The 26,571-nt window shown below is 46.7% G+C and overlaps 1 protein-coding gene across 1 annotated transcript in view; it reads left to right on the forward strand.

Moving 5' to 3' along the window:
* The window catches only part of STX8 (syntaxin 8), a 251,858-nt gene that overhangs the window by 204,193 nt on the left and 21,094 nt on the right, over nt 1-26,571 (forward strand). The window lies entirely within an intron of this gene.

Here is a 26,571-nt window from a genome sequence, read left to right on the forward strand (position 1 = left end):
CACCCAGGCGCCCCCAAAACCTCTTTTTCTTGTTAAGTCAAGTCTGCATGGAAGAATAAACTGTTCCCTGCAAACCAACAGCTAGAAATATTACTTTAGGAAAAGTACAATCTGCTTCCTCAAATTTTCCAATTGTACTGTTTTCAGGCTCACGTCACATCGATCCTGGAGTTTGTCAACGCAGTAACACGTCAGCCAACAAGTGCAAAATGGGTTTTCTGTTGAGGAGAAAGATCATTGGAATACAGTCCACTTTGGAGGCAGGGCACTAGAACGTTCTGCACTGTGCCGGTGGAAGACAGAGAGGGTCGCGTGAGATCTTACCTAGACACGAGAGCACAGAAACGGGCTCAGAGCAGGTCACAAGTGGGTCAGAACAAAGATATTCTCTTTCCCGCATGACATGGCCAGCAGTGGGGGTAGGGGGGCAGGGAGCAAGTTCCTGTTGGAAAGAAGGCTGTGCAAGGAGGAAGAAGCAGAAATACCAGCTTCCCTCCCTCCCTGCTTGGCCGAGGCCCTCCCGTCCTTCTGATCCATCAAAACCACCAACTGCCCCTCAAAGGTCACTTTCTCTGGGAAGCCCTTTCTGTTTCCCATCCCAGGGAGTCTTGGGCTCTCTTGCGTCTTTGTTTCATAGCGTTTTCTTTCTTTTTCATGTTTATTTACTTTGAGAGAGACAGAGCGCAAGCAGGGGAGAGACAGAGAGGGAGAGAGAGAGAATCCCAAGCAGGCTCCACACTGTCAGCGCAGAGCCCGAAACGGGGCTCAATCCCATGAACCATGAGATCACGACCCAGGCTGAAATCAAGAGTCAGATGCTCACCCGATTGAGCCACCCAGGCACCACCACACAGTTCATAACATTTTCATGGTTATAATTCTGCATTTTTTGTATGGTCAGATGATTTATCTCCCTCCCCACGAAAATTGGATGTCCTATGATTTCGTAAGCATCTTGTCTGCTTTTTACACACCACCACGGGAATCTCAGCAACTCAGTTCTCAAAAAGTATGTGTCGAATGGGTGGATAGATGACAGTACGATCGTTGAAGGTATTTCTGGCGAGGGACGTCGGGATGAGGGCCTGGGTTGACGGATGGCTACGCAGAAAGAATCTAAAGGCTTGTGATAGAAGAAACTAATCATGAGCCTGGAAAGTGTAAAGATACATGGGAGCAGAATGTGTGTGTGTAATAGCCCATGAATTCACCGGCCTTAGGATATAAAACTAAGAAAAGAAACAGATGCCTGAATAGATGGGCCAGGTTTCCAGCATACAATAGGTGGCGTCCTGAGTTGGGTGGTGTCCAGGGGAGGGGAAGACCCACCAGGCACTAGGGACCAGCAACCGGAGGAAACTATTACCCACACCCACCCACCGCCCCACCCCAAAGGAGCAAGGGAGGAAAGCCGTGCTCCTGAAACTTAGTAAGAGCTCAAACTATAGCAGGGGCAGCAGACAGGAAGTGTGGAAGTGTGGCTGTAAGGGTAGTGCCGAAGCAAAGAGGAAGCCGGAGGACAAACCCACCAGCCTCCCTGTCTCCAGACCTCTAAGCTGAAGCGAGTGCCTCCACCGGGAGGCTGGAAACCAAACCCAAGAGGAAGCCAGAAGGCAGGGGAGCCGCAGTGAGGCAGATGAGCCCCCCTGCCTGCAAACCAGCGGCCAGAAAGGACCCAGAGAGGCAGACGGAAAATAGTCTGCCCCAGTGAGGGAATTCAGATTCATGGGGTTTTTGTTTATTTTGTTGCTAGCGGTAAAAAAATCTTTATAAATACATGGGGCGCCCAGGTGGCTCAGTCAGTTAAGCGTCCGGCTTCAGCTCAGGTCATGATCCCGCAATTTGTGGGTTCGAGCCCCGCATCGGGCTCTGTGCTGACCGCTCAGAGCCTGGAGCCTGTTTCAGATTCTGTGTCTCCCTCTCTCTCTACCCCTCCCCGTTCACACTCTGTATCTCTCTCTCTCTCAAAAATAAATAAACATTAAAAAATATTTTTAAAAAATCTTTGTAAGTACATAAATTATGTATTGTAGTGACGTTTGACTAGTTAGGACCAAGACAGAGGAGTCATTTTAATGGTCATTTTTTTTTTAAATACCTGCAATGTTACTTTTTAATTTTTCTCTTTACTTTTTATTTTGAATATGTATTTTAACTGCCAATACAACCCACCCTGTATACCCTGAGAAATTTTACCCCTCTCCTCTTCTCTCCTTCTCTCCCTTCCCCATACAGGTAACTACTTTTGTCTCCTAGATGCAGGTATGTGCGTGAGTGTGTGTGTGCGTGTGTGTGCGTGCGTGTGTGTGTGTGTGTGTGTGTATCTATCACATCCCTGTATATATATATGCCATATCCCTATTCCCCCATATGGAAGATGGTGTATCACATATATACGTACTTTTCTACACCTCGTCCTTTATTATATACATGTATAGGTATGTCTGTAGGAGAAATTCCCAGAGGTGGATATTTTGATAAGTTTTTCTGGATCGCCCTCTGTAGGGACAGCACGGGTTGGTACCTCCAGCAGTAAGAGCATTTCGCCACAGCCTTGCCGAAAGAGTTTGCCGCTAAGGTTTTAGAGTTTTGCCTGTCTGATAGTTAAAAAATATCATTTCATTGTATTAGGTGAAACCACATGAAATCATAATTGATGTGGGCTAGAAATGGTACTTTCCTATGGTTCAATCTAACACCTTTGTTTTGTATTTTTCTTGTGAGTGAAACAAAATACCTTTTGAAAGATCTTTGCTACCATTTCTGTTTCTTTCTGGTCTGAACATTCTGTTGACGTTGGTGCATTTTTCTATGGCCAGTCTTTTTCTTAACAATTTTGAGGAGCCCTTTATACATTCAGGAGAAGAATCTCTTGCAATAGAGAGTTCCAAATATTTTTTCCCCTAATTTATTTGTCTAACTTTGCTTATGATGACTTTTTGCCACTAAAAGTCTCTAATTTTTATGTGATTGTTATGATGAGTCTTTTCTTTTATGACATGCAGATTTTTAAGTTGTGGTAAGTTTGTCCCCACTCCAAAGACATCAAGGAATTCTTCTGTGGATTTGTTTCCTACAACTTTAATGGTTTTGTTTGTTGCTTTAAAATTTTTGATCCATTTGGAGTTTACCCTGGTGTATGCAGTGTAGACACGACTTTTTCTCTTTGCAGATGGCTGCTTGTTTGTTCAAACGCCATTTGTAACATAAATCCCCCCTTAGCCCTACTGATTATGGCTGATCACGTACTAACTGGCAAGATTAATTTTTAAGTCCCGACAATTTATTTGAACTTTGTGGCTGGAAATATATATAACTTATGTGACGTTCCTTAAAATATCTTTTTACGTGTTGTAAAATTACTAGAGATTTGAAAGAGTTATTACACATTCACCGAACAAAATGTAGATCAACAAAACTTGGACAATGAAATGACCCTAATTCTTCTCTTTACTGGTGTTAATATTTTCTGTGTGTATAAGAGACACACGCGCACACATCAGGACAATATAGTGGCTTATACAGCAGAGAACTGTATTCCTGGGGGCACCTGGGTGGCTCTGTCGGTCAAGTGTCCGTCCCTTGATCTCGGCTCAGGTCACGATCTCACGGTTCATGGGATTGAGCCCTGCATCAGGCTCTGTGCTGACAGCGCGGAGCCTGCTTGGGATTCTCTCTCCTTCTCTCTCTGCCCCTCCCCTGCTAACACTCTTTCTCAAAATAAATAAATAAACAAACATTTTTAAAAAATCTTAAAAACAAACTGTATTTCTGTCTCATAAAACAGCCCTTAAGTGAGCATTTGAGGTGGGAAAACGGGAGGTCTCTTCTCCATGGGGGTCATTCTTTTTTTTTTTAAGTTTTAAGGTTTCATTTACATACAGTAAAATACAGCTTTTTTATTTGAGCTCTGTGAGTTTTGACAACATATATTGTGTAACCACCATCACCATCAAAATATTGAATATTCCCACCACCCCAAATAGTTCCCTCCTGCTCCTGTCAGTCCCCCCCCCCCCCCCACCCCCAAACACACACCTAGTCCCTGACAATCACTGATCTGAATTCTGTTCCTAATGGTTTTGCTTCTTCCTGGGAACATTCTTGGCCCTCTCTTTCTCCCTCTCTGTCTTGTCTCTGCCCTGTGCTGTACGGATCCTCGTCACCACGGTCAAAGCCAGGGCACGGGCACATCCGGCTGCTGATGTTTTCGGAGCCAGAGATGGGACACACCCCTCGTGCTCACTTTCCTTAGTGAGGATTCAGCTACGTGCCCACCTAGCTGGAAAATGGGCTCTGTTAGTGTTGAGGAAAGAGAAGGTGAATTCTGGTGGATTCGTCTACCGTCGCCCCCTCCCTCCACCTACCCCCGCAGCCTGGCCACCCACATATCTGAGGCCAACTTATGTCTACCCAGAGAACATGCCCTCTCCCCATGGGAGCAGGCCCAAGCCCCGTCTAGTTTCTACATCTGACTCAAAGGCCCGGGTTTCTGACAGACGGAAAGTCTTCCCCAGTAGATTCTGAGGTGGCTCCCCGTGGACTCGTGACCTCAAAGCTGAAACACAAGCTATTTGTATCTCCTCTGCCCATCTCTTCCCCAGGATTATGGTTTCTTTAAGAATGTCAGGAACCACAGCCAAGTTCCGTTTCTGCACATAGTTCTGGCTGATTCTCTGACTTCCAGCTAGACTCTTACTGTCTTCCCCATTTCAAAAACAACTACTTTAGGGAGGGGGTCCCTGAAAAGGTGGCTTTAGGAGGGATGGCAGTAACCCTGAGGCTGAACCTCTTTCTTTGGCCTCCTGGGAGGCTGCTAAAGAAGGCTCTGAACAGCGACAGCCTTACCTCCTGCTCTTCAGGGGGTGGCAGTGCTTGGTTTTTCCACCCAATTTTCTAGACCTTTTCTTTCCACCTCTGCTCCTAAACTGGCCAATTCTTACATGAGCTCATCTCCTTCTTGTAATGACTTGCTAAAAGTTAGCAAATTATGTCTAAGCACTTATCTCCTTACTGCATGTGTATTATCCCTAAATATATCTCGTTATATTATTACAGTTATTTTAATAGAAAACTGTTAAGTCACCTCCTACCACCTAATGTTCGGGATTAAGTTGGGTGGGTGTGAGTAAATTCCTTAGAAAATCAGACCTGTAAAATCAAGCATGTAAAGAAATGTCATGAGCAGCCCACAAAGGCAGCATTGTGACACTACCGATAAGGCAGAGGGACAGAGGGTCCTGCCTGGGGACTGTGAGTGTGCTGGAGGCTTGAGGAGATATACAGAGGGTCCAGCATTTGCCAAGTCTTCTTGATGAGAGATACTATTCTAATAGCTCAGATGAGATAGGCCAACACGGAGGATGTAAGTGTAATAATCGTCAGGTGGAAAGAAATCATTGAAAGCTTTTAGAGGGGTGACCATTCATTGCGTGTGGAAACATACATATAGTAGACTTACTCGTAAATATCAAAGCTGTCTATCTGAAAAGGCTAAATAGATAAACGTGTGCCCAGCCCAGTGGCAAAAACAAGGGAAAAAAAAACGAAGCACGTATCTTTCCCCAAATGCTCTGGTGATGGGCAGTTTTACAGGCAAATTCTTTTAAACTTCCCAGGAAAAACAACTCCTGTGTTATATAGACTGTTTCAGGATACCGAGAAGAAGGAAAATTTCCCGTTTCACCGTATGAAGTTGGAATAACTCTGATATCAAAACCCAATAAAGATGACATATATACCGAATCTCAGAACGAAAAAGGCTTTTAGTAAGATTCAGTATCTCTTTTTAGTTTAAAATAAAAAAGCACACAGGGGCGCCTGGGTGGCTCAGTGGGTTAAGCATCCAACTCTTGGTTTCCTCTCAGGTCGTGATCTCATGGTTCGTGAGTTGGGATTCTCTCTCTCTCCCCCTCTCTCTCTGCCCCTCCCCTGCTGATGCTGTCTCTCAAAATAAACTTAAAGAATTTTTAAAAATGAACTACCATACGACCAGCATATTCTGGGTATTTATCGGAATAAAACAAAAACACTAATTCAAAAAGATATCTGCACCCCATGTTCATTGCAGCATTATTTACAATAGCCAATGTATGGAAACAATCTAAGTATCTTGACAGATGAATGAATAAAGACGTATATATGGTATGTGTGTGCGCTCACACATACACACACGCGCGCGCGCACACACAAATGGTATAGTATTCAGCCATAAAAAAGATGGAAATCTTGACATTTGTGACAACATGGATGGACCTGGAGGGCATTATGCTAAGTGAAATAAGTCACGGAAGACAGATACCATATGATCTCTCGTGTGTGTGGAATCTTAAACAAACAAACAAAAAAAAGAAACTCATAGATACAGAGAACAGATTGGTAGTTGCAAGAGGCAAGGGTTGGGAGAAATGGGTGAACTGTTTTTGTTTTTGCTTGTTTCCTTTTTTCAGTTTAAATTAGTTGCGACTAAAAATTTTAAAACTAAAAAATACTCTTGAAAGTCATGAAAGAAGAATAATTCACTTGAGATAGGTTTCTTGTTCATGACCAAAAGGCACAGTATTATTAAGATATCGGTTCCTCTTACATTGGTTTGAAGGTCCGGTGCAATCCCCATAAAAATCTCAGCAAGCTCTTTTGTAAATATCGACAGAATTGATTTAAACATTGAGTAGCTTAGACCAGGACTGATGAAGAACAAGTCCGTAAACTCACACTCCTAATTTCAGGATTTACTGTAAAGCTGTGATAACTAGGAGAGAGCATGATGTACTATAATAAGTAGACACACAGACAAACGGAACGGGACAGAGAGTCCGTGAACAGACCTACGCAGATACAGACAGCCTGAGCTGGGTCAAAGGAATAAAGGCACACCAGCGCAGAAAAGACACTTTATTTCGTGTTTAGTCTTGGTCGTTGTCACCAAACGAGAGCACAAGTGGACATCGACAAAGACATGAATGAACAAAGACATAAACTTTGCACCTTAGACGTAAATTCACTCAAAAGTATTCACTGCCTTAAACAGAAAATGCACAACTATGCTAAAAAAAAAAAAAAAAAAAAAAAGCAGGGAATTTAGGAGAAAATCTACACGGGTTAGAGTTTGGTGATTAGTTTTGATGTACAACCCAAAACGCATGATCTGTGAAGAAAATGATAATGTGAACTTTATTAAATTTGCAGTGCCCACTCTGTGAAAGACAGCAATCTAAGAATGGAAAGACAAGCCCCTGGCTAGGAGACTATATCTTCAAAACACATATCTGAAGAAGGATTTGTGTGAAAAGGGGCTGGTAGAACACCACAAGAAGACACCAGACTTCCCAAATTAAAATACACAGGTGAAGACTGGTAGACACCATGTAATATATATAAATGGGGGAAAAAAGATATATAAATTGCCCAATGCTGGGGAGTTATTGGAGAATAATATACATTGAGCATTGGGGGAGACAAAAAACTAAAAATGAAAAAAAAAAAAACAACCCAGCAGCTCCTCAAACTAGGAAATAAAGGATATTTCATTCTGCTCAGTAACAACTATCACAAACTAAATGCTACCATTTTGCTTGATGGAAAAAACTTAGAAGATCAGATCAGGGACAAAATAAGAATGTCCCCTCTCACTGCTGACACCTGTCATTAACTTAAAAGACTTGGCTTCTGGGGCGCCTGGGTGGCTCAGTCAGTTAAGCGTCCAACTTCCACTCAGGTCATGATCTCACAGTCCATGAGTTCGAGCCCCACGTCGGGCTCTGTGCTGACAGCTCAGAGCAAAGGAGGAATCAAAATTACCAGGTTCGTAAACATTTACAGTGAACTACCTGGAAAATTTAAGAGAATCAACTAAAAACCACAAAGAAAGCCCAGTCTTTTGCCAGTTATAAGACGAAGATACAAAGATTGGCGTCTCACAAAGCACCTGTAACCAGTTAGAAAATGTCACACAGAGGGGCGCCTCGGTGGCTCAGTTGGTTGAGGATCTGACTTTGGCTCAGGTTATGATCTTGCAGTTCGTGAGCTCGAGCCCCACGTCGGGCTCTCTGCTGTCAGCGTGGAGCCTGCTTGGAACTCTCTGTCTCCTTCTCTCTGTCCCTGCCTCGCTTGCTCTCTCTCTCTCTCTCTCAAAAATAGACAAAGGAAGAAAATGTCACACAGAGAAGGGGCACAGTAACAACAGCTACAAAAACTCAACAAGAAGTAGGACCTTGAAGAAAACTATAGAACGCTACTCAGGTTCAAGACCCAGCTGTAGCTGAAGAAAAGCCAAAGGAGGAGTGCTCAGCATGGTTCGCTGGGGGATCTGAGGCCTCAGGGAGCAGAACGTGATTCTTGAAGCTCCCAGGACTGTTTGTGTTAGGACTGCAGGGCCCAGTTGTTGGGAGTGTGCACAACTCCAGACCCACAGGCTTGCCAGTCGGGGCCACAGCCCTCACACATTTATATGTCTAGGGCAACCGTTTTATGACATGCAAGGAAGAAGTACTCGCTTCTAATGCACACAAAGACACCCTTGGGGTCAGTGGTAGGGCTGTGTTCCATCCCTCCATTACCGTCTCTAGGCTGGCTTCACACTTTCCTGCCACAGACTGGCTTTCTTCTCGTGGTGGAGAACATGGCCACTGGCAGCCCCACGTTCAAGTCCTTCTTCCTCTCTGGAAGCACACCTTCCTTACAGCGATCGAGACAGCCATGGGAAAGGGTTCTCTGGGTCCCGGCTGGGACCTTGTGTGTCTGTCTCTGAAACATGAGTGTCTGTATTTGGCTAAACCTGTGGTCAAGGGCGCAGGCAGGCTGTTTTTGTTTTTTAAATCAATGTTCGTTTATTCTGAGAGAGGGGGAGCATGAGCAGGGGAGGAGCGGAGAGAAGGAGAGAATCCCAAGCAGGCTCCACACTGTTGGTGCAGAGCCTGACGTGGGGCCTGATCCCAGGAACCATGAGATCATGAGCCAAGATCGAGAGTCAGACACTGACTTAACCGACTGAGCCACCCAGGCACCCTTATTTTATCAGGAGGGCATGCGATTTGGTTGGGGCGACAGTCAGTAGGAAAAATTATAGCTACAGAGAGAGGATTTGAATAAATATAGGGATATGCCATTTTCCTAGATGGACTGGCTTCAAGTGTAGAGATGTAGATTTCCCCCAAGTCAGTTGATAAATTTCACACAGTCTGAATCAGAAATCCAGAGGGTGTTCGGGGGCTCCTTGGCATCACGATGCTGAAGTTCATCTGCAGTAGCAGACGTGGGTAGTGAGAGTAGCTAGAAAAATTCTTCCCAGTGTCAGGGAGCCAGCTTAAATTTGTGTCTTTTTCATTTCGGTATTATTTTATCATCTGTCCTAGGCTTTAAAAAATGACCCAATGTTGACACCTGATTTTTAAAGCCTTTCTCCCTCAACAATTTTTCATATAAGCCAGGGAACTGGGAGTTAGGTATTCGGAGATCCAACATCCGATACTCTAAGGTCGCTCCAGTTATCTTGGATGCCAGCTCTACACCAGGTGCTTTGGGGTTTCATGAGACATGGAAGGTGTACCTCCTTCCCACCTATTACTTAGGGTTCTAGGCTTTTCCAACCAAAATGGGTGTTAGACACTTTGAGTTTGTTGTCACTGCCTATGACTCAGGGAATGAGTTTGCCCAAATGAAAAGAGCCGGAAGAAGGTACAAAATCTGTACCTTCTGTACAGATCTGTAGATCTGATCTGAAACTACAAGAGTCCAGAAGAATTTAGGGGTTGGCTGGGGACAAGCTGTAGCTACACCACATCACTGCAGGGCAGGGAGTGGATGACACAGGTTTCAATGTTAGCATCTCTCTGAGGTGCCTGCGGGGCTTGGTTGGTTAAGCATCTGACTTCAGCTCAGGTCATGATCTCATGGTTAAATGAGTTCGAGTGCCACATCGGACTCTGCTGACAGCTCAGAGCCTGGAGCCTGCTTCGGATCCTCTGTTCCCCCCCCCCCCCCCCCGCCCCTCCCCTGCTCACACTCTCTCAAAAATGAACAAACATTTAAAACAAAAACGTAAGCATCTCCGTGCAGTCATAGTAAGAGCCTGAAGTTGTGCAGAATTTTCAAAGACACCGGAGATGGCTTAAGAGAGGGCGTGTGCTGACCACCTCACCTGAAATGTCAGTTAAAGAAAAAAAAAATGGTTGCATCAGAAGTAACTGCAGGTCAGGAAAACTGACATTTGTGATTTGGGTTTGGGTTTGTAAATGGCTCTCTTCTTGGGAAAGTGAACTCATGCCTGAAAAGGAAAGTGATCGTGTCATGTGTGGTGATGCTTTTGCCAATAGGTGTTCTGTCCAATTCCTTTGCATTTGGAAACAACAGGGGAATTTTTGACCCTGGAAATTTGTAAAAAAATAAAAATAAAAATAAAAAAATAGGTGAGATAAATGTTTATCTTCTTTTTGAAAAAAGGAAACTTTTTTTTTTAAGTTTATTGATTTATTTTGAGAGACAGTGGGGGAGGGGCAGAGAGAGAGAATCCCAAGCAGTCTCCACATTGTCAGAACGCTACACGGAGCTCGATCCCATGAACCGTGAGATCATGACCTGAGCCCAAGTCAAGAGTTGGACACTTAACCGATGGAGCCACCCGGGTGCCCCTAAATGTTCATCTTCTGTGATTTACATTCATACCATGCTTCGGCTCCAAGATCTCAGCTAGAGAACCACCTACCTGCAGTCTCTTCATCTGCAAGTGTTAGGAAAGCTGGTTGACTGAGGCAAACCCAGACTCAAAGTAAAGGGGTTTACATACATTCACAGTGAGAAAGAACTTGCAAGCATGGCCTCTAACCAGAAGAGTGGCCCAGCTCCCCCGACTGGAGGCCAGAAGTACTGTGATCACATTAACCAGTGTAAAAACGATGCCCTACACTCATTCATTGCTTTGTTCAGTCCATAAAGTTACTAGATGCTTGCTACCAGCCCGAACTAGGCATATAAAGTTGAATGAAACCGTCTCTTCTTTCAAGGGGCTTGGAGTCTAGTAGAGGTAGTAGGGGCCGATAGACTTATGTTTTTAGGTGAGAGTATTACGGGTCAAAGTATTATGGGTTTGGAGACAAAGTCTCTTCGTGTACCGCGGGAGTGTCCAGCAGGAAGTGGTGAGGGTAGATGAGAAAGGCCTCGTGGAAGAGGTAACTCAGCGTGTCAAGAGAAGAGTGAGTGCTGGCCAAGGGCTGGGGAGTAGCAAGGCTGCGGCTCACTGTGCGAGTCTGCTGGGGCTGATGTAAAAGGATACCATGGACTAGGGGCGCCTGGGTGGCTCAGTCAGTTAAGAATCTGACTCTTGGTTTCAGGTCAGGTCACGATCTCAACAGTTCCTGAGTTTGAGCCCCGTGTCGGGCTCTACGCTGACAGCACGGAGCCTGGTTGGGATTCTGTCTCTCTCCCTCTCTCTCTGCCCCTCCTCTGCTTGTGCGCATGCTCTCTCTCTCAAAATGAGTAAGAAAACTTTAAAAAGAAAACAAAATACCATGGACTAGGTGACTAGTGCGGCAGAAATGTATGGTTTCACTGTCCTCGAGGCTGGGAAGTCCAGGATCAAGGTGCTGGTGGGGTTCATTTCTGGTGAGGCCTCTCCTTGCTTTATCTTCCCTTGGCCTTCTCTCTTCCCTCTGCTTGGAGGAGAGTGGAGGAGGGAGTGGAGGAGGGAGAGGGAGACAGAGCCCTCCAGTGTCTCCTCTCCTTATAAGGACCTACCAGATTAGGACCCTGCACTTATGACCTTATTTAACCTTTGTTACCCCCTTAATCAGTCCATATTATGAGTTAGAGCTTCAATTTATGAATTTTGGGGGGTGACATAATTCAGTCCACAATGCACACTGACACCTAGCGTTCCCCACCTCCCCAGTTCCTCCTGATGCCCCCTCACTGAGGCACCCCACATTCCCTCTTTTTAGGCTTTTTCTAAGAGTTCCTTCCCTGTGCACCCGGCCTGCCCCCAGAAGTCTTAGCCTAGTGATTCAGTGTTTCCAGCCTGCTCCTTGATGTCCATTCCAAAGAGCACAAGGCTGACAAAGCTCTGACTTCCAAAACACCCGGCTTCAGATGTTCCGTCATCCACAGCTGCCCATGATGGGGAAAGAGCCGTTCCTTCCCCACTCCAGAAGTTTCCTCTTCTCGGGAGTCTTCCTCTTCTGTTTCTGGCTCTCCCGAACCATCAGGGCGCAGCATAGAGCTTTGCACATCGTGAAAAAAAAAAATGTGACTTGTCTTCTCCCATTTCCCGTGTAGCAAGTGACTGCAGAACTCAGAACAGGTAGTATGTGTCAAAGGTTCTTTGCAAAGTGAAGTGGGCAGTGTTCATTCCAAAAATCATTATAATATTTAACAATCATGGTTTCCGGACAGATGGTCAGACCCTCTCCTCTCTCCTGTGTCACTGCAGTGGGAGACCCAAAGGGCCTTCACCAGGTCTTCGAGAATTCTCTGGAGTCGCCTCACTGCTTACGCCCACCCTTCTCATGGGCACGAGTTACAATGTGTTCATTTTCAAGACTCGTCTCTAAATTCCAGCCCTTCTGTGAAGCCTTCCTGGCTTAACTGGGGAGGAATAAATGACTTCCCTCGGTGGGGTGGGGGTGGGGGGGCTTGTAATGTAGAGGGTCTAGCGGACGGCTGGGGATTTGAACCCCCTCCATCCCTCACCAGCTGTGTGACCTTGAATGCCCCTTTGCCCTCCTTCCTTACCTGGAAACTGAGAGTTTGGGTCCTCTGGCCCCCACAACAGTGTTGTTGGCCACTGAGCCTTGCTAACTTGACTGCAAGGCCAACAAAGAACTACTAGTGAGAAGGATGGCACAATGCAAGAAACGAGGGAAAGAAATCCCTCTGACATCAGACATATAATGATTAAATCAGTCGAGGCACAGACAGGCCCTTAGATCCGTGCTTGGCACGCAGTAAGTGATCCATAGTTGTTCTTCGCTCTCATCCGTCAGTAGACGTGGATGTACATGGCTACCGAGGTGTGCAGTCATGTAGCGATTCGACTCGGTTCCGTAACGTCGGTGGACCAAATTTAAATCTGCCCAACCAACCAATACCCATAACGAACGCTAGGAAGCCTTCGTGTGATGCTTCCTCTTTATTGTGCCTGCTGCACAGTTATCTTTCCGAAGCCTGTGTTGTGTTACGAAAAGAGACAAGTTTAATAAACAGATTCTATTTTTATTCCGAGCCATGGCTTGGGAAAGCATTCTGTCTCCGAACCGGGAACCAGGAGCCCCCCTGGCCTGGCGTGCCTGTTACTCTAGATGCCAGCACACGGTGGTGACGTACCTTAGCTGGCGGGGCGGGTCTCGAGAGCCAGTTAGCTACGGAAGCCCCAGTGCCCAGCACCACGCTCCAGACCGCGTCCCGGGCTTTGAGGATGCCTCTGTGCTCACCCTCCCGAGATCCATGTGTAGTGACCGCTTGCTGTCTCCCTTTGACCACGTGCAGCAGCGGCTTGTTCCCGAGTCCCGGCAGCTTCCGACACCCGGGAACACAGAGGCGTAGGAGAAAAACAATCCTGCTTCTCCTTAGTTCAACTAAGGCAAGGCTGGGGAACGTCAAACAGAACTTTTCCTTGGAAACAACAGCAAATATACACAGCGGCATAAGTAAGTGGATAAGCTCGCAGAGTTTTTGGCCCGCCAACCAGGACTTAAGTATGAGGACTTGCCCGGCTGGCAAGCCTTCCACACTGGCCAAAGCCTACTTTCTTCTCCCACCTTGGAATCTAAGAATCTCGTAGAGCAAACTTGAGTGAGGACAGCCCAGCTTCTATCCCAGGACAGATCTTGTTTATAATTTGTAACCTCTGTATTCCAAAGAACATATGGGGCTGTTTACAATAAAGTGTGTGTGTACGTGTATGTGTGTGTGTGTGTTTAAAATCAAAGCTGCTGAAGAATTGGGAAATGTTTACATGGGGCCAAGAGCATAAATAGAGTAGATCAAACCACCAAGTAATGCCATGCTTGAACATCACATTTAGCACCAAGAGGGGCACCCGGATGGCTCAGTCGAAGGTTAAATGTCCAGCTCTTGATCTCAGCTCAGGTTGTGATCCCCCGGTTCGTGGGCTCGAGCCCCAAGTGGGGCTCTGGACTGATGGCACAGAGCCTGTTTGGGATTCTCTGTCTCTCTCTCTCTCTCCTCTCTCTCTGCCCCTCAAAAATAAGGAAACTTAACGGGGCGCCCGGGGGGCTCAGTCGGTTGAACGTCCGACTTCAGCTCAGGTCATGATCTCACGGTTCGTGAGTTTGAGCCCCGTGTTGGGCTCTGTGCTGACAGCTCAGAGCCTGGAGCCTGCTTCGGATTCTGTGTCTCCCTCTCCCTCTGCCCCTCCCCTGCTCACGCTCTGTCTCTGTCTCTCAAAAATAAATAAATGTAAAAAAAAAAAAAATAAAGAAACTTAAAAAAAAATTTAGCACCAAGAACAGAATCCTGGAAAACCAACGTGAAAAGAAAACTGCAAAGTGTCACACGGTGATAATACCTAACAGAAAAGAGACATACTTTTTTAAGAAAGGCAAGCATTTTCCCAGTACTGAATATTTATCACAGTACTGGAAGCGTATAATTCAACAGTGATTTCATAGAACACCCAGAAACTCTGCATTTGGCTAATTAGCAGTGTTTGTGTAGATACTACTTTTGGACCCGATGGACTCCTCCTTTCTTCCCAGAATTTGCTCACCACAGCTGTTCAGCATCCCCTGCTTACAGCTGACCTTTGGTCAAGTGGGAAAGGCCAAGGAGGGGGGCGCCTGGGTGGCTCAGTCGGTTGAGTGTCCAACTTCGGCTCCGGTCATGATGTCACAGCTCGTGAGTTCAAGCCCCGCGTCGGGCTCTGTGGTGACATCCCGGAGCCTGCTTCCGATTCTGTGTCTCCTCTCTCTGCCCCTCCCCACGCCCCCGCCTCTCTCTCTCAAACATCAATAAACATTAAAAATTTTTTTTAAAAAGGCCAAGGAACATTCTCCCCAGCGGAGGACCCTAGACAGGAATGAACCCCCCTGCCCCCCCATGCGGGGGGGTGGTCAGCACAGCCTTGTGAGAAGGTGTGTACTAGACAGGTGACCAGTGTGGGTCTCTATTTCCCCCTTTTCCAAACAGGAGCTTTTTAGTGGCGTGGTCAGAATTGTCATCTACGAGCATATACGGGACGTATGGAAGGTGAGCAAATCATTAGTCAGGATATGGACAACTCTATGTGGACTGGATTGAAAAGAACACACATCAGCCAGAGAGACCCGGGACTCGTACAACAGAGGCTTCTTTCCACGTAGAGTGGCACAACGTGATCCGAGATTTTTCTCCCTCTGGGAAGGAACTGAACGCAGTCTTGGCTGTGCCTGAAAGTCACGTTATGATAAAACGTATCGATTGCTTATTGGCGTTTTTTATGCGTGTGCAGGGCGCTTGCTGGGCAACCAAGCGGAAGCTGTCATGGGCGTGTGTTTTTCTTCTGTCTCTTGCACCCAGTACCTGCTTATTCCACATGGTCCACATGGAGGTGGCGTTCGCTCTCCTCCTGCTGCGTTCCTGCCCTTGACCCCCGTGGCGAGCAGCAGGAGTAGGCATTGAGCACAGAATCCGGCCTGGTGAGGAGTCAAAATAACGTCTAGGCATAGTTTGCAAAGACAGAGAGAAGTACAGAGTCCGTTCCAAACCAGGAAACAGAAAGCAGCAGTGACCTCCCTTCCCCCTGGCGCCCAGCCCCCCCCAGAGAAGACTGCTTTCAGCGCCTCCTTCCTGTTTCTTCTGGAATGTCCTTTCTCCTCCTCCTCTCCCTCCTCCTCTCCCTCCTCCTCCTCCTCCTCTCTCTCCTCCTCCTCCTCCTCCTTCTTCTTCTTTTAATGTTTATTTATTTTTGACAGAGAGAGACAGAGTGCAAGCAGGGGAGGGGCAGAGAGAGAGGGAGACACAGAATCCGAAGCAGGCTCCAGGCTCCGAGGCATCAGCACAGAGCCCGATGCAGGGCTTGAACTCACGAACCCTGAGATCATGACCTGAGCTGAAGTCGGACGCTCAACCAACAAAGCCACCCAGGTGCCCCAGGAATGTCCTTTCTTCTAAATAACATGCTTGTACCAATAGGATCAGATTGCAATTTGAGATGTTGTCTGCTAACTTCTACTGGTTTAGCTCTTTCACTGCCTGCTCCCCGCACCCCCTCATGCACTCACACTCCTCCGTTCGTGCCACCAACAGAGGGTAATCACGGTTGTTAGGTAAATCGTGATTCAGTATTTTCATTTTTCCTTCAAAAAAACAAGATTTCTTTTTAAATTTTAGAGAGTGAGCGCGAGTGGGGCAGAAGGAGAGAGAGAGAGAATTTCAAGCGGGCTCCACCCTCGGCATGGAGCCCGACGCTGGGCTCGATCCCACAAACCATGAGATCATGACCTGAGCCCAAATCAAGAGTTGTTAGCTCAACCACATGAGCCACCCAAGCGCCCCCCAGCATTTTCGTTTTGACAATATCAGTGTTTGTCACCGATTTCCTTCCTCGTGCAGCATTTTGTTTGTCCTGGACTTACGCCGTCTTCCCCCTTTGCTCATCCTGATTCTGGCCCTGTGTTACTGCCGAGCTAAGAAATACTCGTGGATCTGGTGCAAACGCACACCAGATAATCCATCTTTCCTGCATGTTGCTTGGGAGTCGGCCTTCCTGAGCCCCCTGCTTCTGTTCCAGCCCAGACCGCTAGCCCTCCAGGCCCCGTGCACCTCCGCTGCCCCATGGCTTCTCTTCAGCGTCTCCTAGAGACTCCGTCCCCCCTCTCTCCCGTTGGGGCCCCCCTTTCCTGGAGCTCATATCTTCTTCCTTGGTTTTATGTCCTTCACACACCGTCCGCCAGCTCTCTGAGGAAGACGGCATGGGAAGTACGTTTCTCAAGATGGTGCATGTCTGGAGCGCTTAACCGATTGACTACACGTAGAATTTTCGGTGAAGAACGCTTTGTGCTCCCAAAGCTGAAGGCATCGGTCATTGTCTGCTAGCATCCAGTGCGGCTGTCAAGAAGTCCAGTGTCATTTCGATTCCTGAACCTTGTCATACGTCCTGTTTTGCTTTTAAGAGCTTCTCCTTAGCATCAGTAGTCTAACTTTCATGCAGGAGGACTCTGGGTAACTTCCTCCCACCCCCACCCCCGTTACGGTGTTGGGTACTTCATGGACCCTTCAGTCTGGAATTCATGTCCTTCCGCTCGGGACATTTTTTCTTCTATTGGAGCTTTGACAAGTACCTCCTCTCTCTTCTTCCTTTCCTTCCTTCTGGTACGTTCTACGTTCCTTGTTGGATATTGGGCCTCTTGGCTTAATTTATTGATTTCCTTCTTTTCTCTCCTGTTTTTCATTTCTTTGTCTTTTTGTTCCTTTCTGGGACCTTTCTTCAACTGCTTCTTCAGATCCTCCCCTTGAATTTCTTTATTGCTGCTGTCTTAGTTTTGTAGCTCGGCTTTTCTGATTTTAAATGCTGCTCAGTTCTGGTTTCACAGACACAAAATATTTTGTTACGTGTTGTAGCTCAGAGGATATTAATTAGTGTTTCTTGGGCGCTGCCTTCTGTTCTTTGCTTTTATCTTCTCAATTCCTTCTTCTGTTTTTTTAGGGGGTGGGGGTTCGGCAGAGAGAACGGGGGGTGATTTGGAGGTTCTGTTCCCTTTTTCTCTCTTGTCAGATGTCTAGTGATGCTTGGCGACCTGCTCATGTTTGAGAATGCGGCACCAAAGGGGCGCCTGAGTGGCTCAGTTGGTTAATCATCCGACTTCAGCTCAAGTCAGTGATCTATCTCCTGGTTCGTGGGTTCGAGCCCTGCGTGGGGCTCTGTGCTGACAGCTCGTATGCAGGGGGTGGGGTCTGTTGAGTTGCAGGTCTCTCCAGAGGATTGTCAGAGTGGGAAGGACCTCATCATTTTATCGGGGCCCCCAAATGTTAGTATCCATTCTCTTTTCTCTTTGGTTGGCCCCTTTCTGCTGAGAGGAAACCTATGGTCTCTGGCCTGGAGAGTAGAAGTTTAGCCGGTGGCACCCGGGAGCCTGACAGGGGCGGGGGAAAGCCAGCTCACCGTTCCGCGTGAACCTTTTATTTAATTTCCCTATTTTCAGCCTCTCCCCTAATGTGTTCTTTCTTCTGGGCCTGCTGCCCCCGTGTTCACAACTCCCATGGTCCACTCTTCACTGCACCTTTCCCGAGAGCATAGTGGGGGGGTGGTGGCTGCCTGGTTGCGTGGGGTGACAGAGGGGATCTGGGGTGTCACAGTGCTCAAGTTTGTTTAACCAGCCCCTCTATTTCTAGCTCTGCCTCCGGCACCACCTGGCGCGTCCCATCCCTGAGCCTTTCCAGGGACCCCGTGCACCACTCGGCTCCCCGCCTGGGCACCGTTCGGTTCGCTGTTCACCAAAATCAGCACACCGCATGCCTCATCCTCCCCGGTCCTCACCACGTCCCCTCGAGGTAGTGGGTCGTGTTATTCCCATATTGCAGATAAGCAGTGAAGACCCCAAGAGGTCAAGGCCCTTTGTCGAGGTCACGTAGCTAATCAGTGGCAGAGCTGAGATTTGAGCCCAGGTATGCTTCTGAAACCCTCTCTTTTGACCACATCACACTTTTTCTGACGCTCTGGGATCGCTCAGGGATTCCTTTTGACCACACTGCACAATATTAATCAGGAACACATACCACACACACTCCCAAGGGGCCGTGTAGTTCAGCTAACGGGGCTTTTTTTTTTCCTCCTCCCTTTGTTCCCCGAAGCAATTATTTCTTTATTTCATTTAAAGACTCGGCCTCTGCAGCTGCTGCGGACAGCTTAGGGTTGTCTGAAGGCTGAAGACCAGAACCAAAGCCGTGAGCTTACGAGCCATCAGACTTGAAAGATGTGTTGAGGCGAAATACCACGGCAAAGCCTCCCCACCAAACCTTTTTTTTTTTTTTTTTTAGGTGCTTTCTCTTTCCAAACTGAAAAAGAACCATTTGTCCTATTCACACATAAGAATCTTCAGCTTTGGCGGTGTTCGAGAGGATATATATATTTTTTTTTAATTTTTTCTAATGTTTATTTAGTTTTGAGAGAGACAGAGACAGAATGCGAGTGGGTTAGGGGCAGAGAGAGAGGGAGACACAGAATCCAAAGCAGGCTCCAGGCTCTGAGCTGTCAGCACAGAGCCCGACACAGGGCTCGAACTCGCGAGCTGTGAGATCATGACCTGAGCCAAAGTCAGATGCTCACCCGACTGAGCCACCCAGGCACCCCTATATATATATATTTTTTGTAACTGCCCACCCTAACGCAGCAGACAATATTGTCTTCCTGTGTCCTGCAAGGATATTTACAAGTCAGAGATCAGTGCGTGGGGGGCAGGGGCGAAACATGTACCTTGCCTTCTCTCTTTCGGAGAAGCCTGTGCTAACAGGTACACGACTTTGTCTTCATACTGAATAGTTAAGTTGCAGACTCGATCCAGGCGGGCAGAGGTTCAAAATCAGGACAGCTGAATTGCTAGGGTGCTTCTGCAGTTTGACCGCTTGGATGAAACGCAGACTGACTTCACGGGGAAGCATTCGAGTGGAGTTGTTCACCCCATTTATGATCTTGCCCTATTTTTTTTTTTTTTTAGCCCTACCAAGTCTGATATTTCCCTTGGCATTCCCAGAGAGGTCCATGCCGTGACTAGCAAGTGTGAGATGCAGGGGGATGGGGATTCCAGAAAAATTTCGTTATGGCGTCTCACAAGTTTCTAGTACATTAGTCATTTTTTTGAAGGGAAAATGTGAAGGTATTGTTTGTCTTTAAAGTATTTATTTTTCTAAGCACAAATGCCTTAGCAACTGTACGTGAAGACAGGTTTATTTCAGCAGAATTTGTAGTAAACAGCGTGTTCATTTATGACCAGGCAGTGGGATGCGTCATCGTTTCATTTGTGACTTTCAGGCAGGATATAACCAAGCTGTGACCATTCCAAAAGACATTTTGCCACTTTTCCCCAAGGCGGTCACTACTTTAGTCTACCAGAGTTGCACCCATTGGCCTCCTGGGTCTGCCCCTGTATAGGGACAGACAAGCATCTTGTTGTCTGTGATGCTTTGGGCTTAACCCGGGCTGCTGGAGGCGGGCCTTGGAGAAATGGCTCATAGAGGTCAGATCAGGAACTGCAGGAAGCAGGAAGAGCCCCGGGTGGACCTGGACATTCCGGATGCAGACGGGAACGTTCTGGATGCCCACACTTTGCATCAGTGCTTTGGACCTCTACAGGGCTTTCTCCTGATTCTGGTTGGTTTTTCTTGTTTGTTTTAATTTTTTTTTAACGTTTATTTATTTTTGAGACAGAGAGAGACAGAGCATGAACGGGGGAGGGTCAGAGAGAGGGAGACACAGAATCTTAAACAGGCTCCAGGCTCTGAGCTGTCAGCACAGAGCCCGACTCGGGGCTCGAACTCATGGACCGCGAAATCATGACCTGAGCCAAAGTCAGCCGCTTAACCGACTGAGCCACCCAGGTGCCCCTGATTCTGGTTGTTTTGTGTCCAACACTAGCAGGACAGGGTTTGGCAAAGTCTTTAGCACCAAGGGCAATGTTTCTGGCAACCATTTGTATGAGACATGCGTGAGAACTGCATGTTGAAATTTGCAAATACTGATTGCAGAGCCCCACCGCAGGCTTACTGAACCTGATTCTCCAGATCTTGGGGCCTGGGAATCTGCTCTTCCCTCCCAGCACCCCCTTCCCCCCTCCCCCCTCCCCCCTTCTCCACCCCCAAATATCTTAGGCAAATGATGTTACCCAGGGGCATATTTTCCAAATTTCCTTAATGATAAGAATCCCATGATAATCTCACAAAAAATACAAATTTCTGAGCCCCATCCCGGAACCACTGGCTGAGGTTCTCCAGCGGGGTGAAGCCTGAGAAGCAGGGAGAATGGAACCTAGCATCCCAGAAAACTCAAGATCCTCAGGCCAAGGTTGCCTGCTGGAAATCATCTGAGGAAAGAAACCAAGCCCCACCCATGACTTTGAATGACTTTGCATCTGTTAATTAAAAGACAGCCACAGACTTCAGAAACTAGCGAGACTGAGGACAACCAGGGGTCTTTGGGCCCCGGGCAAGTCAAACTAGAAAGTTCTTTCCATTCCTTTTCTCCACTTACCTGTTACATTTCTAAGACCCTTTGAAGCTTTCCAATTCTGCTAAGCTGAAGTCCAGATATAAAACCAGTCCTTATTTTCTGCTGGTGAAAAGATCTAGGGGCAACCTTAAATTTATTTTCTTTTCACTAATTATTACAAAGAGAACGTTTCATTTGCCATGACTTTTCAAAAGCAAGAGTAGCTTTTTATGCTTTTAAAGGAAAAAAAATGTTTAAACACTTGTCATTTCTCGTATCTTCTGAAGTTCTCAACTTCTTCTACATATAAACTGTGAGCCTCCAAGGCCCAAAAAAACATGTATTGTTTATCTCTGTGTCCCCCGGGTGCACACTGATGCCTAGCATGTGAAAAAGAACACTACCGTGGATTGAGAGGAATATATTTTATTTTCCTCCCTCGGTTTATTTTCTTTATCTGGAGACTATCAGTGTTAAATTTAACCTTTTTTTTTTTTTTTTTTTTTTTTTTTTTTTTTGGTGAGGTCTCTCACATGTGCTTGATTATTGGTTTATTAATGTGAAGATTTATGAAGGGGGGGGAAATGCCGCTTTTTTTTTCTTCTAAAAAAAATGTCAAACCAAGAGACAAAACATAACAGTTGTCCATACCTGAAAAGAGATGTCCAGATCCCCCATATCCCGCTGAGGAAATTTCATTGCGTATAAATGGGTTACTATTAGTTGATGGAAAAATTAAGTTAACTGGAATCCCCAGTTCGCCAATCTTGCCAGCTAACTGAGGTATTAGTGTCCTGTGTAAACTCTCAGAGCTATTAAATTAAATGGTCATGACACGAGACCTCAGAAAAAGTCTTATTGTTGTCTACAAAGATTGTGTACAGGTGTTGCTGGCCTGCTTTAGAATAAAAAAGGCTTCAGTATTCTCAAAAATCATTTCCTCTCCTGAAGAAATGCACCGTCGTAAAACAGCCTTTTCCAGTACAGTAATTGCCAGAGTTCAGCTTCAAAAGAAAACCCTCGAATGTTATTCAGGGTACCGTTTCCACCAGGCTTCGCCAAAGGGACCGCCATTTTGCGTTTGATTAAGAAAATGATTCCAGAAAATGAACTAGAATGTAATCCCCACAGACAGAAGTTACTGGAAACACGTCGTTGCCTAAGAAAATTGTTTTTAATTTTAAAAGGCGCGTACAGGTCAAGCTTATAGAATGAAGAGGGCCATTCAAAGCAAAACCTCTACATTTAGGTCACCGTGGTGAACACTCTGCTTGAGTTTATATTTTAACCCCATGAAATGAAAACTCTGAGAATTTTATTGCAAACACAGAAGGTTAAATATTTATAGAAAGGAAGAAAACTCCTTCTTAATATAAGAAAAGCCATTTCTAACGATCCACAACGTTTGTCAGAGTAAAAGATAGTCTGTGATGGTGAAGGGGTTCAGAAGCTACTACAGGCCATTCCATGAGCTTCATAAAATCCATATTCTTTCAGATGCTCATCACCTGGGGTCACAGTCAGTTTGGGGAATCCGTACTTGTGAACACCCCCAGTTTTCCCTGTTGAGGATACCTGTCCAATTTCCTGGACTGCCTTCCCCTGACTAGAGCCCCTACCTAGTTTCTACGTCCACCTGTGCTGGTGTCTCGGATCCCCACTTGCCAGAGGACAGACAGACACATGCCTTTCTGTAGTTTGGGCACAGAGAAACAAAGTTCATCCCCATAAAGCGACTCTCTCAGTTCACGTATTCAAATTCGCAAGTGCAATTCTTGCCTGGATAGCCCCTCCAGATTCTTTCAGTTGGAAATTCTGCCATAGATGAGCGAGAGCGTCTCAATTGTGCTCTTCCTGGCCGATAGGTTGGCCAAAAGAGTGTCAAATAGAGAAGCTAGCTTTCCTTTGGCTGACCTTTTTTTCTGTACACTGTGATAAACAGCTAAGTCTAAGGATCAGGGTGATGAAGATGGTTATCAGTTAAGAAAACAGACGCCTGGAGACACTAATGTGTCATTGATTAAAAGCATGGCTTCCAATCACGTGCCTTGCTGTTGATAACTGTCTTACCATACTTTGAAACAACATAATGTCTGAAGGACTATAATGAATGAAGAGACACACTAGGACGTCCAAGAGGAGGGACTATAGTAAGAAAATGGCGTCAAGCACCAACGAAAACCTTCGCAAATGTATAGAAACATACAATGGCGATCTGGGAGTCTTGGGGTAGAGGGAGGGAAATGGAGAAGTGGTATTGGACTCCGCCTCCGCAGGAGCATGGGAAGAAGACCCCAAAGACTCCCCTTGCCTGGGAGGCCTTTACCAGCTGTTGATGCTGGACCCACCCCCAAGGCCTTTTATCACTTTTAGAGCTACTCCAAAGTATATGCATCTGTGTCACACTTGGGATATTTAAAGTAGATAGAGGCCTGCCCCCAACCCCCAACCCCCAACCCAAATAGGAAATTTCCCCCCAGTGACTTGCTAGCTCAAAAGACATGTTCTCTACAATCCCGGTGGAAGAAAAGCAATACTGTGCTGTTAAAACTTGCTGGACATAATACCCAAGATGTCCAAACTTGGGCCTGTGATCCTCGCCAGCCCTGCTTTTCCTCCTCTGTTTTCTATTTTGATGAACAAGCCTGCCGACCATTCCGTTTCTCAAGCCAAACCCTCAGGAGTTGCGCCTGGCTCGTCCCTCTCGCTCAGCGTCCAATGTGACGCAAACTTGTGATGGTTCTCCTCCCTCTTCAGTGTCTGTGGAAGCGGTGTGCCCCCTTCCTTCTATCCTTCAGACTCCTGTCATCCTTTCTGGATCCTTCTGTTTCCTGACTCACCTCCTTGTCTGCAGTTCTGCCCCCTTTCAGTGCCTTCCCCACACAGGCACCAGGGCGAGCTTTGAAAAACATGGACTTGTTCTCATTGGCCCTTCCCTCCACCACCACCGCTCTCTGCTCATCCTTCCGGAGACTCCCCAGGACCCAAGTTCCATGTGGCAACACTTGGGGCCCCCTGGGATCTACAGCCCCCACCCTTATCTCCTGCCTCACACGTCCACACACAACTGCAGCGGACGTCATGCAATTATTGTTTTGTGCCTCCATGTGAATTTCCTTCGAATACTTTCCACCTTCCTTCACCCGAGCCCCGGGTGCCTTATCTGCAAAATGGGAACAGACAGTGTATCTGAGACTGTGACTTGGTTGCTCACAGTATTTTGGCAGGTTCCTGAAACATCCCGTTGCTATTTTTATTATAACCAAATTGAACGTTGATGTTAGTTTGGAAAGGATAGACACACACATGTATTGAATCTTCCCCTCCAGGAATATGGGATCTCTCTCTCTCTCTCTCTCTCTCTCTATTTGGATTTCCCTTTATGGCCCTCAGTAAGGTTACGGAATTTCCAAAATATCAGCCCTGTCCATTTTCGTGAATTCCTTTGTTCTCCATTCACAAGTATGGTTATTAGTAAATTTTTCTCATCGTGTTTTCCGTGGTTTGTGACTGGTTCGTAAGAAAGGGGTCGGGGTCTATCAGTGTGTTTGTTAACTGGCCTCTTGAGTTCAGATAGGTTTTCCATTGGTTATTTTGTTATTTCCAGGTTGGCGCTCCATCATCTGCAAGTAACTAATTTTGTCTCTTCTGGTTCTTGAAGGGAAAGCAAGGAACACATATGGTTAGGCTTTGAGTTGACATTTGGGAAGAGGGTTGACCTGGCCGCCAGAAGTGGGACACTGGATTGTTCTGCGGCAGGGAGAGGGTGAGAAGTCCATAGTTGTTTGTCTAGAATGAGACAGCCGGCAGCGGAAGCAGAGAAGATGGCTTGGAAGGTGTGTCATTGGTATTTGTAGTCACGTACAGTCTCGACGTTATTGTATGGTCTTCAGGACTATGACCATTGGAGCTAGTCAGACCTGCATTCAGTCCCCAACACTGAGGAGCTTTGAAACCTTAGATAAGTCGCTTAACTGTTCTGAGCGTTGGGTTCCACCGTTGTCCTCCTCCTCCTCATCATCATCATGGTCATGGTCACCGTCGTCCTCATCATCTTGACAATAGCAGTTTGCAGGACTATTATGGTGATAGAAACGGCGTATCTGAGACGGTGGGCACAGTGCTTGGCACACAGTGGACCCTCGGTAGTTGGTGCTACTGCTGCTGTGCTCAGCGGGTAGTGGCACGGCCCTCCCTCCACCCACCCCTGGCCCTAGTCTCCAAAGTCCCTAATGAGCTCGGCGTCCCCTCGTTCCGCCATCTGCCCTAACTTCCTCCTGCTGGCTGCTGCTCTTCTGTCCCTGCTGCTCTGCACCTCCCATGACCTTTCCCCCCAAAGCTCTTTGGCCTTTCCATCTGTCACCATCACCGCCACCATCACCAACCAAGACCTGTCTTCTGAGCTCCAGATTTCCACTGCACACCCAAAGGTTTATTTGAGATCTCAACTGAAATCCCTCGCAGCCTACCCAGAAGCCCCTGGTTTTCTCCGTGTCAGTAAATGGCACCCCACTGACCAGTTATTCGAGATAGACATCGTTTCCTCTCCTTTCACCACGGCCCCCTTTCTTACCCAAAAGGAAGGCCTGGTAATTGTCTTCTAAACTGCCTTTCAAATCCCTCCATTTCCACCGCCACCACCCGCTTCCACTCTCCCACCTGGATGCTGTGTTGGTTCTCTCAGAACGGTCTTGTTGACTTGACTTGTACACAGAGACTGGACCCAAATGACTGTATAACATAAATGAGATGCTGCCACTCCCTACGTAAACCTAGCAGTGGCTTCCCTTGTACTCAGAATAGAACCCAGCTCCTTCCCGTGACCCCCGAGGCCCTGCAGACCTTAGCCCCTGGCTTTCTTACCAAACACATTCTCATTTCTCTCCTTCCCATTGGCCTGTTCCAACCACAGTGTCTTTCTTGCCATGCTGTGAAATCCTCAGGTGTCCTGTGGCCTTTGCCCACCTTTTCTGGTGACTGGATCCTTCGCCTGACCACTCCGTTAAGATACTTCTTATCGTAGTACCTTGTTTGTTTCTATTCTTAACATCCATCGTGATTTGTGGGATTATTTGAATGTCTGTCTGCCTCCCCCATTAGCTTATAAATCCCCTAGGGTCACATATCGGGTCCATCTTGACCACTGCCCTATTCCCTGTGTCTAGCATGGTACCCAGCATACAGTGGGTTAATGATGGATGGATGTTATTTCCACCCACATCGGGTGCTCCAGAAAGCTCCAGGCTTCGTCATTTGAGAAATGGTGGTAGGGACATTTCTCCAGAGTGACGGAGAAGTTAACCAGAAAGGAGTTGGCTCTGGACTCACCTTAACTCATAAAGACTTTATCCTGTCAACTATCCATCAATTAAAAAAAAAAAAAAAAAAGACTTTTATCCAATTAAACCTACAGGCATTGTAGGATCTGGATTTGAAATAGG

This window comes from Panthera uncia, chromosome E1, assembly GCF_023721935.1.
Source record: "Panthera uncia isolate 11264 chromosome E1, Puncia_PCG_1.0, whole genome shotgun sequence".
In the NCBI taxonomy this organism is placed as follows: Eukaryota; Metazoa; Chordata; class Mammalia; order Carnivora; family Felidae; genus Panthera; species Panthera uncia.